General features: G+C 45.9%; 1 protein-coding gene across 2 annotated transcripts in view; it reads left to right on the forward strand.

Annotated features, from left to right (window-relative positions):
- LOC146060767 (interleukin-1 receptor type 1-like) overlaps nt 1-7967 on the forward strand; it is a 62875-nt gene extending 54908 nt beyond the window's left edge. For both annotated transcript variants that reach the window (XR_014470472.1, XR_014470471.1), the window contains one exon: nt 7896-7967. The gene's annotated coding sequence lies outside the window, so the exon portion shown is untranslated. The remainder of the gene's footprint in view (nt 1-7895) is intronic.
- The last annotated feature ends 548 nt before the right edge of the window (nt 7968-8515 follow it).

Genomic DNA, 8515 nt, shown 5'->3' on the forward strand with positions numbered 1-8515 from the left:
ATACCCGGAAATGGAGGATATAATTATCATATGCACGATCAGTGCTAGGCCCAGATATAATTACTCTCCTACTGCCGCTATAAGGAATGTAAATGTGCTTACCTATAATTAGGGAGATAGTAGCAGCAAGGGAGAGGTTATTTCACATCTCCCTATGGTTATCGGCATTATGGTTGTCATGGAGGTATTTGGGTTCCGGTCACATGTATGCCCATTTTCTAAACAGATATTATAAGTAAATATCAATATAAAATAAATAAAAAATAAATAATGAACCAAATTGAGAGATTAGAAGCATACTTGCCAACCCTCCCGCATTCAGCGGGAGGGTCCCGCTTTTTGGTCCTTTCTCCCGGTCTCCCGGGAATATATAGGATCCTCCCGTTTTTTCAGCTACTTGGCGAAAACCAGTGACTGCGCATGCGCAAGTCACAAAGTGTAGTAGAGGATGACTGACGTTGCGCGGCTGTCCTAATAATGCCGGCGGGGATTCTGTGCTATGGTATCGCTGGCCGCAGCAGCACAGTACGGGGCAGCCTTGGGAGCAGGAGCAGACGAGCAGTAGAAGGCAGCACCACAGAAGAGATGGTGAGTAAGCTAGAGGTTGGCTGCTACGGTGCTGCCTTCTGCTTCTACCACTCAGCTCCCTGGCGTCCCTGCTGTTTTATTTACTAACGTTCCTTAGGCTCTGTCTCCCTCCCCCTTCAGACCTCCACCACGCTGCTGCTGCAGCAGCGCAGCTTCATCAAAATTGTTCCTCTCCCCCCTCCCCACTGCTTTATATCATATTTATGAAGCAATAGGGAGGGGGGAGAGGAATAATGATGAGGGTGCAGGAGGAAAGGAAACAACTATTTTTATAAAGCTGCAGGGAGTAAGCGTCGAGCGAGGAGGAAGGATTTAAAATGTGACTCCAAATGTAATTTGGTTAGCTCCGCCCCTGGCCCCGCCCCATTTACATCACGCTCGATGTCCACGCCCCCTACTTTTTGTAACTTGCTGCAGGCTCTCCCGGAAAGGGCACAAGAGAAGTCGGCAAGTATGGATTAGAAGCAAGCCACGTGCCTATACTTTTCTGTCATCAACCCTATCAAAAACCCTTTGCATGTTTAGCCTTTTTTTTCCCCCCACTCAACATGGTTACATGTAGTACATTTTGTACATTCTATGCATTAGGGCCTTATTCTGGTTCACTTCTTCTATCAAATTCCTTCGTAGATGGACAAAACCATGTGCACTGCACGTGGGGCAGATGTAAAATGTGCAGAGAGAATTATATTTGGGTGAGTTATTTTGTTTCTGTGCAGGGAAAATACTGACTGCTTTTTTTTTTTTACACTGCAGTATAGATCTCACTTTGAAGTAAAACCCCACCCAAATCTAATTCTCTCTGCACAAGTTACATCTGCTCCACCTGCAGTGCACATGCTTTTTTCCATCTAAGAAGGAATTTGCCAGAAGGAGTGAACCAGAATAAGGCCCTTAATCAGGGCGCGAGTCGATTTAAAAATGCAGTTGCAAATCCATTTACTTCTTCGACATTCCTAAGTAATTCTGAAGGTTTCTTTATTTGTGTAGTATAGTACAAAATCAACTTTGAAAATCTGGTCCTGTGCATAACTAGGGCTCGGCAGCCCTAGCGATGACGGGGGAGAGCCGGTGCCTCCGGGGCGCAGGGGCACGCAGCTTTCACTGAGGCTGCCAGGAGTCCTCCTGTGAAAGCCCTGCAGCACTGTAAGGATTAGCAGTTTTTCCACCTCTGGCTGTCTGTATGAGGACGCTCAGTGACCCGCCTAGGGTTGCCACCTCATCCCTTTAAAACTGGAGACATATTAATTACGCAGGTTCTGTGGCTGGATGACTTCAAGACTCAATTTCAACTGTTTTTTTTTTTTTTAAACAGCCATCAGACTTCATTCCAACTGTGTTTTTTTAATCAGCCACAGAACCTGTGTAATTAATATGTCTCCAGTTTTAAAGGGATGTGGTGGCAACTCTAGACCCGCCCCATGAACCGCCCATGGGGCGGGTCACTGAGCGTCCGCACACAGACAGCCAGACATCTTCTCCCCCTTCCACCCTGCCTGCCGCTCCCCTGCCTCACTGCGTGCCTGCAAACATGGCCGCATTATCAATGGGGCGAATGATTGAGCCTAGTAGCCGCGCGGCACAGAGGACCATGGAAGTGGCAGGAGCACTGGTGCGGCAAGTAGCATGCTACAGCCATGGTGTAACCCGGTGTCTGGCGTGTGTGCTGTGTGGCAGCACTGCACGCAATCTGCAGACTGATGCCTGCCTCCCTGACAGCCCATGAGGAGAGAACGCTTGGCTGCTGCTGGTGAGCTGGAGCCTGCCGCCTGCTTGAGACACAACTGTGAGTCAATGAAATCTGTGGTGGATCATAGTTTTGGGGATGAGAATGTGCTGCTATCTATTGTGTGTATAAAGTGTGCTGTCACTGTGTTTATATGTGTCAGGGGAGGGGGTCCATTTGTGTGTAAAGGAGCTCTCACAGACTCTTTTTGGCAGCTATTTTAATCGCACTCTGGGCCTTATTTTGGTTCACTCTTTCTGACAAAATCCTTCTTAGATGGACAAAACCATGTGCACTGCAGGGGAGCATATGCAAAATGTGCAGAGAGAGTTAGATTTGGGTTGGGTTTTACTTCAAAGTGAGATCTATATTGAAGTGTAAAAATAAAGCAGCCAGTATTTTCCCTGCACAGAAACAAAATTACTCACCCAAATCTAATTCTCTCTGCAAATGTTTTACATCTGCCCCCCTGCAGTGCACATGGTTTTGTCCATCTAAGAAGTATTTTGTCAGAAAGAGTGAACCAAAATAAGGCCCTCTGTGAATGTGTGTGCACTTACCCTTATCGTACTTTCACTGAGACTATACAGCCACTGTGAAAGCACTGAGACTATCCACCATGGCCAGATGTATCAAGCTTCAAAAAGTGATAAAATGGAGAGTGATATACAACCAGCCAATCAGCTCCTGTCTGCCATGTTAAAAGCTGGGTTTGCATTCGGACGCTAACCACTGGGGCAAGGCCCCTCTCCCACTGAGACATAGGTTCCTACCGCAACCCCCCTTCATATACAATGCCTAATTTCCTGTCTATGAATGTAAAAGGGCTGAACTCCCCTAACAAAAGACGAATGGCCCTGTCCTACTTTCATAAACAAAAGGCCGATGTGGTGGCTGTTCAGGAGACGCACTTCAGCTCCTCCAACCCCCCAGTATTCAGAGACGCAAACTACCCTACAGCCTACTACGCTAATGGCCCCACTAAACGCAACGGGGTTGCCATACTATTTGGCAAACATACTACTTTTGTATTACAGTCACAGACTCAGGACAAGAGTGGTAGATATATTATATTGTCTGGCCTATTAGATGATACACTGACCACTATCGTATGCTTATATGCACCAAACTATAATCAAATCCCCTTTCTGCGCAAACTATTTCTTCTTATACAAAAATCCGCAAAGGGCCCTGTGATTCTTCTGGGTGACTTTAACCTAGCCCTTGATCCAAAACTAGATAAATCACGTGTACCCTCTACCCCTTCCTCGCAGTCATCAGGCCCGTCCCTAGCTTTTCGCAACCTCCTTTTGGAGTTTGACCTCTATGATATATGGAGAACTAGCTACCCCTCCGGCCGCGAATACACTTTCTACTCCCCAGTCCACAATTCATACTCCAGGATAGATTATATACTATGCGACAAATGGACCCTACAACACACGAAAGATGTGGACATTTTGCCCATCACATGGTCAGATCATGCCCCGGTCACATGGTCTTGGAACACTCACTCCCCCAAAAACCCCTCGAGACCCTGGAGGCTTTTCCCCCATCTACTTAAAGACCCCACCTCTAGATCTACTATACTAACTTCCATAAACGCTTACCTTGCTACCAACTCCCCTCATGACACCTCCATCACAAACCACTGGTGCGCTCTAAAGGCAGTCACCAGGGGAGCCGCAATCCAAGCAGGCGCCTTCCTTAAACGAAGGTCTGCTAAGTCCCAAATGGAACTAGAAGCCAGACTGGGTGTACTCGAAACACAGAATAAAACCACCCCATCCAGAGCCCTCAAAAAAGAGATATCAGGTATACGCAGCCAGATCCAGAAACTCCTTCTTGCCCGCACCCAACTGGCACTGAATAGAATGCGACACAAATTTTATTTGTTTAGTAATAGATCAGGCAGAATGCTAGCTCGAAAACTGAGGGCCCAACAAGCCAGAAACAAAATTAAGCACATTATAACTCCCTCCAAAACCAAGGTCATTAACCCTAAGGATATAGCGAACCAATTCGCCCAATACTATTCCAAATTATACAACTTGTCCTCCGACCCCTCTACCCCCCAGCCCTCTCCAGACTCGATATCTGCATTTCTCGACAAGGTACAATTCCCATCCCTCACCCCAGAACAATTAGCAGCCCTTAATGCCCCCTGGTCACAACTGGAAATACAAGCAGCTATCAAATCCCTACCTCGCAACAAAGCCCCAGGTCCGGACGGATTCATATCTGATTTCTACATCACATTTAAAGACTTAGTAGCTCCATTACTGACGGACCTCTTTAATGAACTATCCACGCTGGGGTCTGCCCCACCAGAACTACTTGAAGCCCGCATAGTGACTATCCCCAAGCCGGGGAAAGACCCATCCCTATGCCAAAATTACCGCCCCATAGCATTGCTAAATTGCGACATTAAATTGTTTGCTAAAGTGATGGCCCTACGTATCAACCAGGTATTGCCGTTGCTGGTGCACCCTGACCAGACCGGGTTTGTCCCGGGAAGACAGGCCTCCGACAACACCAGACGAGTGTTCGATCTTATCGACTCCCTGTCTGGTGAGCAGGACCTCCTCTTACTATCTTTAGACGCAGAAAAAGCGTTCGACAGACTGAACTGGCGCTACATGCAGGAGGTACTCTGTCGATTTGGCTTCAGAGATCGCATCCTCACATCTATAATGACACTCTACAGCTCCCCTTCGGCCCGGGTGCTCAGCAACGGCTTCCTCTCAGATACCTTCAATATCACTAATGGCACTAGGCAGGGCTGCCCTCTTTCACCGCTTATCTTTGTTCTATCAATCGAACCTCTAGCCCTTACCATACGCAATGATAACAAGATAGGCGGTTTAAAGATTGGCCAGAGCCAACATAAACTGAGTCTCTTTGCGGATGATGTTCTGCTTTTCATAACCAACCCTATTACAACTCTCCCTTACCTCCATAATATTTTAGACGCATATAGTTTGGCCTCATATTACAAATTAAACACTACCAAAACAGACGCACTCCCGATCAACCTCGCCTCTTCCATCCCCCTCCTAAAGTCACTATATCAATACAACTGGCAAAAAGAATCAATAAAATATCTCGGGATTAATATCCCCTCCACCACATCTAAGGTCTTTGACATTAACCTTACCCCCCTACTTTCTGCCTTAACTGCCCTATCCAATTCCTGGACTGCATTCGATATTTCCTGGATGGGCCGTATGGCTGCTTTTAAGATGTCCCTCCTCCCAAAATTGATGTATCTGTTTCGAACTATTCCCTACGACTTCCCTCAGAGGCCCCTCCGGCTAGGCTCATCTATTCTGACGAAATATGTGTGGGCCTCCAAGCCCCCAAAGATCGCTTGCGCCAAAATGTGTTTACCCAGAGCATTCGGAGGACTAGATCTCCCGGATTTGTTCTTATATCACTGGGCATCCCTCCTGGCCCCAATTAAAAACTACGCCACATCTGACTCCCCCACGAGCTGGGTTGCTATCGAGCAAGTCCTCTCCCCTCGCATACCCCTGGCCGACCTATTTAGAATACCGCGTCATCTTAGACCGTCCCAGCCTCAACTTCTCCCATCCACCAAAGCAGCCCTACGAGCCTGGGACCAATTACTAGCCACTTTAACTACCACGACTAACAACTTGCCCAATATCTCCATAACGACTGTAGCTAAACTCATCCCAAACCTAAACTTACACTCCTGGAAAGCCCGGGGCATTACCACCCTAAGCGATATCATGGATTCACACTCCCTCCAATCCTTCGCTTCCCTACAGCATAGTTTCCTGATCCCTGCTTCGGAATACCTACACTACACACAAATTGCTCACTGGTGGAGAACCAACATAGCGACTCTACCCCCACCACAGCCCTCCCTCCAAACTATATTTTCCAGACCTTTCACAGCACACACTAAACGTGACATCTCTTTCTGGTATAAGACCCTGATAACCCCCTCTGCTTTCTCGAAAACCTCTGCGCATATGAAATGGGAGGCTGACCTGGGTAGAACGTTTACCCCCGCACAATGGCGCCAAATCTTCCTCACCTCTTATAATATGTCCAACTGCTTGAACCACACAGAGATGCACATCAAGCTCATAAATAGAATCTACATGACTCCTGAGCGTCTGCACACATTCTGGCCATCATCCTCCAACAAATGTTGGAGGCTGTGTGGTCAAGTGGGGGACATATTCCATATCTTTTGGTCCTGCCCCCTAATTCTTAAATATTGGACAGAAGTATTTGATCTAATCTCCTCAGTACTCAAGATCAAAGTCATCCCAGACCCAGCCCTGGCCCTGCTCCATGTCTACCCCCAAGAGATCCCCCCCGTGAAGAGACCAGTCATGGGCCACATACTAATCGCTGCAAGGGCCAACCTAGCTCAGCAGTGGAAACAGGCCACCCCCCCATCCTTATTACAGGTCATCATGAAGATGAACCATCATTTCTTGATGGAGACTGGCTCGATTTCTCCCACCCCCCCACCCTCGCCTTCCTCCCACCGCTGGCTATTATGGCACACATATGTATCAGAGGGTGAGGGAGCCCAGTTCTTCCCCTGCACATCCGCATCAGACCCCCGCCAGTTCAGTCTAAATGAGACCGCGGAGGCCAATGGAGCTGTTGACGCTCCAACCATTCCCCTACGCAAGTAATAACGGTATTGAGTCTGGCAATGCTGGTTCAGCCACTCTGCTGTTTTGTTGCTATACGACTATGTTAGATGTTTTATTCTTTTTTTATTTTTCTTATATTGTATTGTTCGCTCTGCGTAGCGAATTGTCCGATTTATTATGTGCCCTATTCCCCCCCCCCCCTCCTGACAATACCTCCCTTTTCTTCCTTTTGTACCCCATATACTGATTATACCTTAATAAAAATTTATTGATGTTAAAAAAAAAAAAAAAAAAAAAGCTGGGTTTGAAAAATGACAGGTAGGAGCTGATTGGGCTGTTTATCACTCTCCACTTTATCACTTTGAATCACAGATAAATCTGGCCTTATCTGTGAAAGTACTGCAACTGACTACACACCCACTACCTTGGATTGCACCCCAGTTTCCTTGACTAAACACCCATTCCAGCGGCAGCTTAAGACAGACGGCCAGATGTATCAAGCTTCAAAAGTGATAAAATGGAGAGTGATAAACAACCAGCCAATCAGCTCCTACCTGTTATTTTTCAAACCCAGCCTGTAACATGACAGGTATAAGCTGATTGGCTGGCTGTTTATTACTCTCCATTTTATCACTTTTTGAAGCTTGATACATCTGGCCCAGAGACCCCTAGTCACAGTCTCCAATCATACATATGTTCAATGTGAAAAAAATCACAACTAAAGACCATTCAAAGAGCATTTTAAATTGATTTTAAATAAAGCCTCTAATGAAATGTTTAATAATCAATAAAAAGTTTTTACCACATTAAAACCTGTTATACCATACACTTCTTGGGGTAAATGTTCTGTGACAGAAATAGAAGAAGACAAGATCTACTGTTGATATAATTTCAAGAAAGAAATAAACATTTTTATGGTTTCTAATGTTACGTTGCAGATGGAAAGATGTATGATGCCTACATTATGTATCCCAAAAATGTTATGGGAACGACCTGTCATAATATGGCCAAGGCAAGTACTTCCCATCCTCTGTACAGTATTTATTACATTGCTAGAAATGCTGCTTGGCAGAAACATATCTATTCATGTGTAGAGGGGGCCAAATGAATAGCAATGACTGGAATATCCTTGACTGGAGGTGGTATTTGTTGGTTTGTGAAATATTCTGGTTGGTTTATGGGATAAGAAACTTTAGAGGATGCTAAAGAAGGACACCCCAGTTTCCCTAGATCTGGTATTATTAGCAGTGGTAGACTTAGGGGTAGGTATGGTAGTGTGAGTAGCAACCCCTTGTCCAGACATTGCACTCATAATTCCTTGAAAAACCGAAGTCACTGCTTTTACATGGATTTACTTAATGATGATGTAATGATATTGTAATGTAGATTCTTCTTCTACCTCAAATGTACTTAAATGACTGGACTTTGGAAGATAATTTCCTAGGTTCCCTCCATGTTTTCTACACTCGTATGCTGCATGCACATGCAATTAAACAAGGAAATCATAATCGTTCAGAGCACTGTCTCCCAGTAGTTAGTAATAGAATGCACCTAGGTC

This window comes from Crinia signifera, chromosome 2, assembly GCF_055691185.1.
Source record: "Crinia signifera chromosome 2, ASM5569118v1, whole genome shotgun sequence".
In the NCBI taxonomy this organism is placed as follows: Eukaryota; Metazoa; Chordata; class Amphibia; order Anura; family Myobatrachidae; genus Crinia; species Crinia signifera.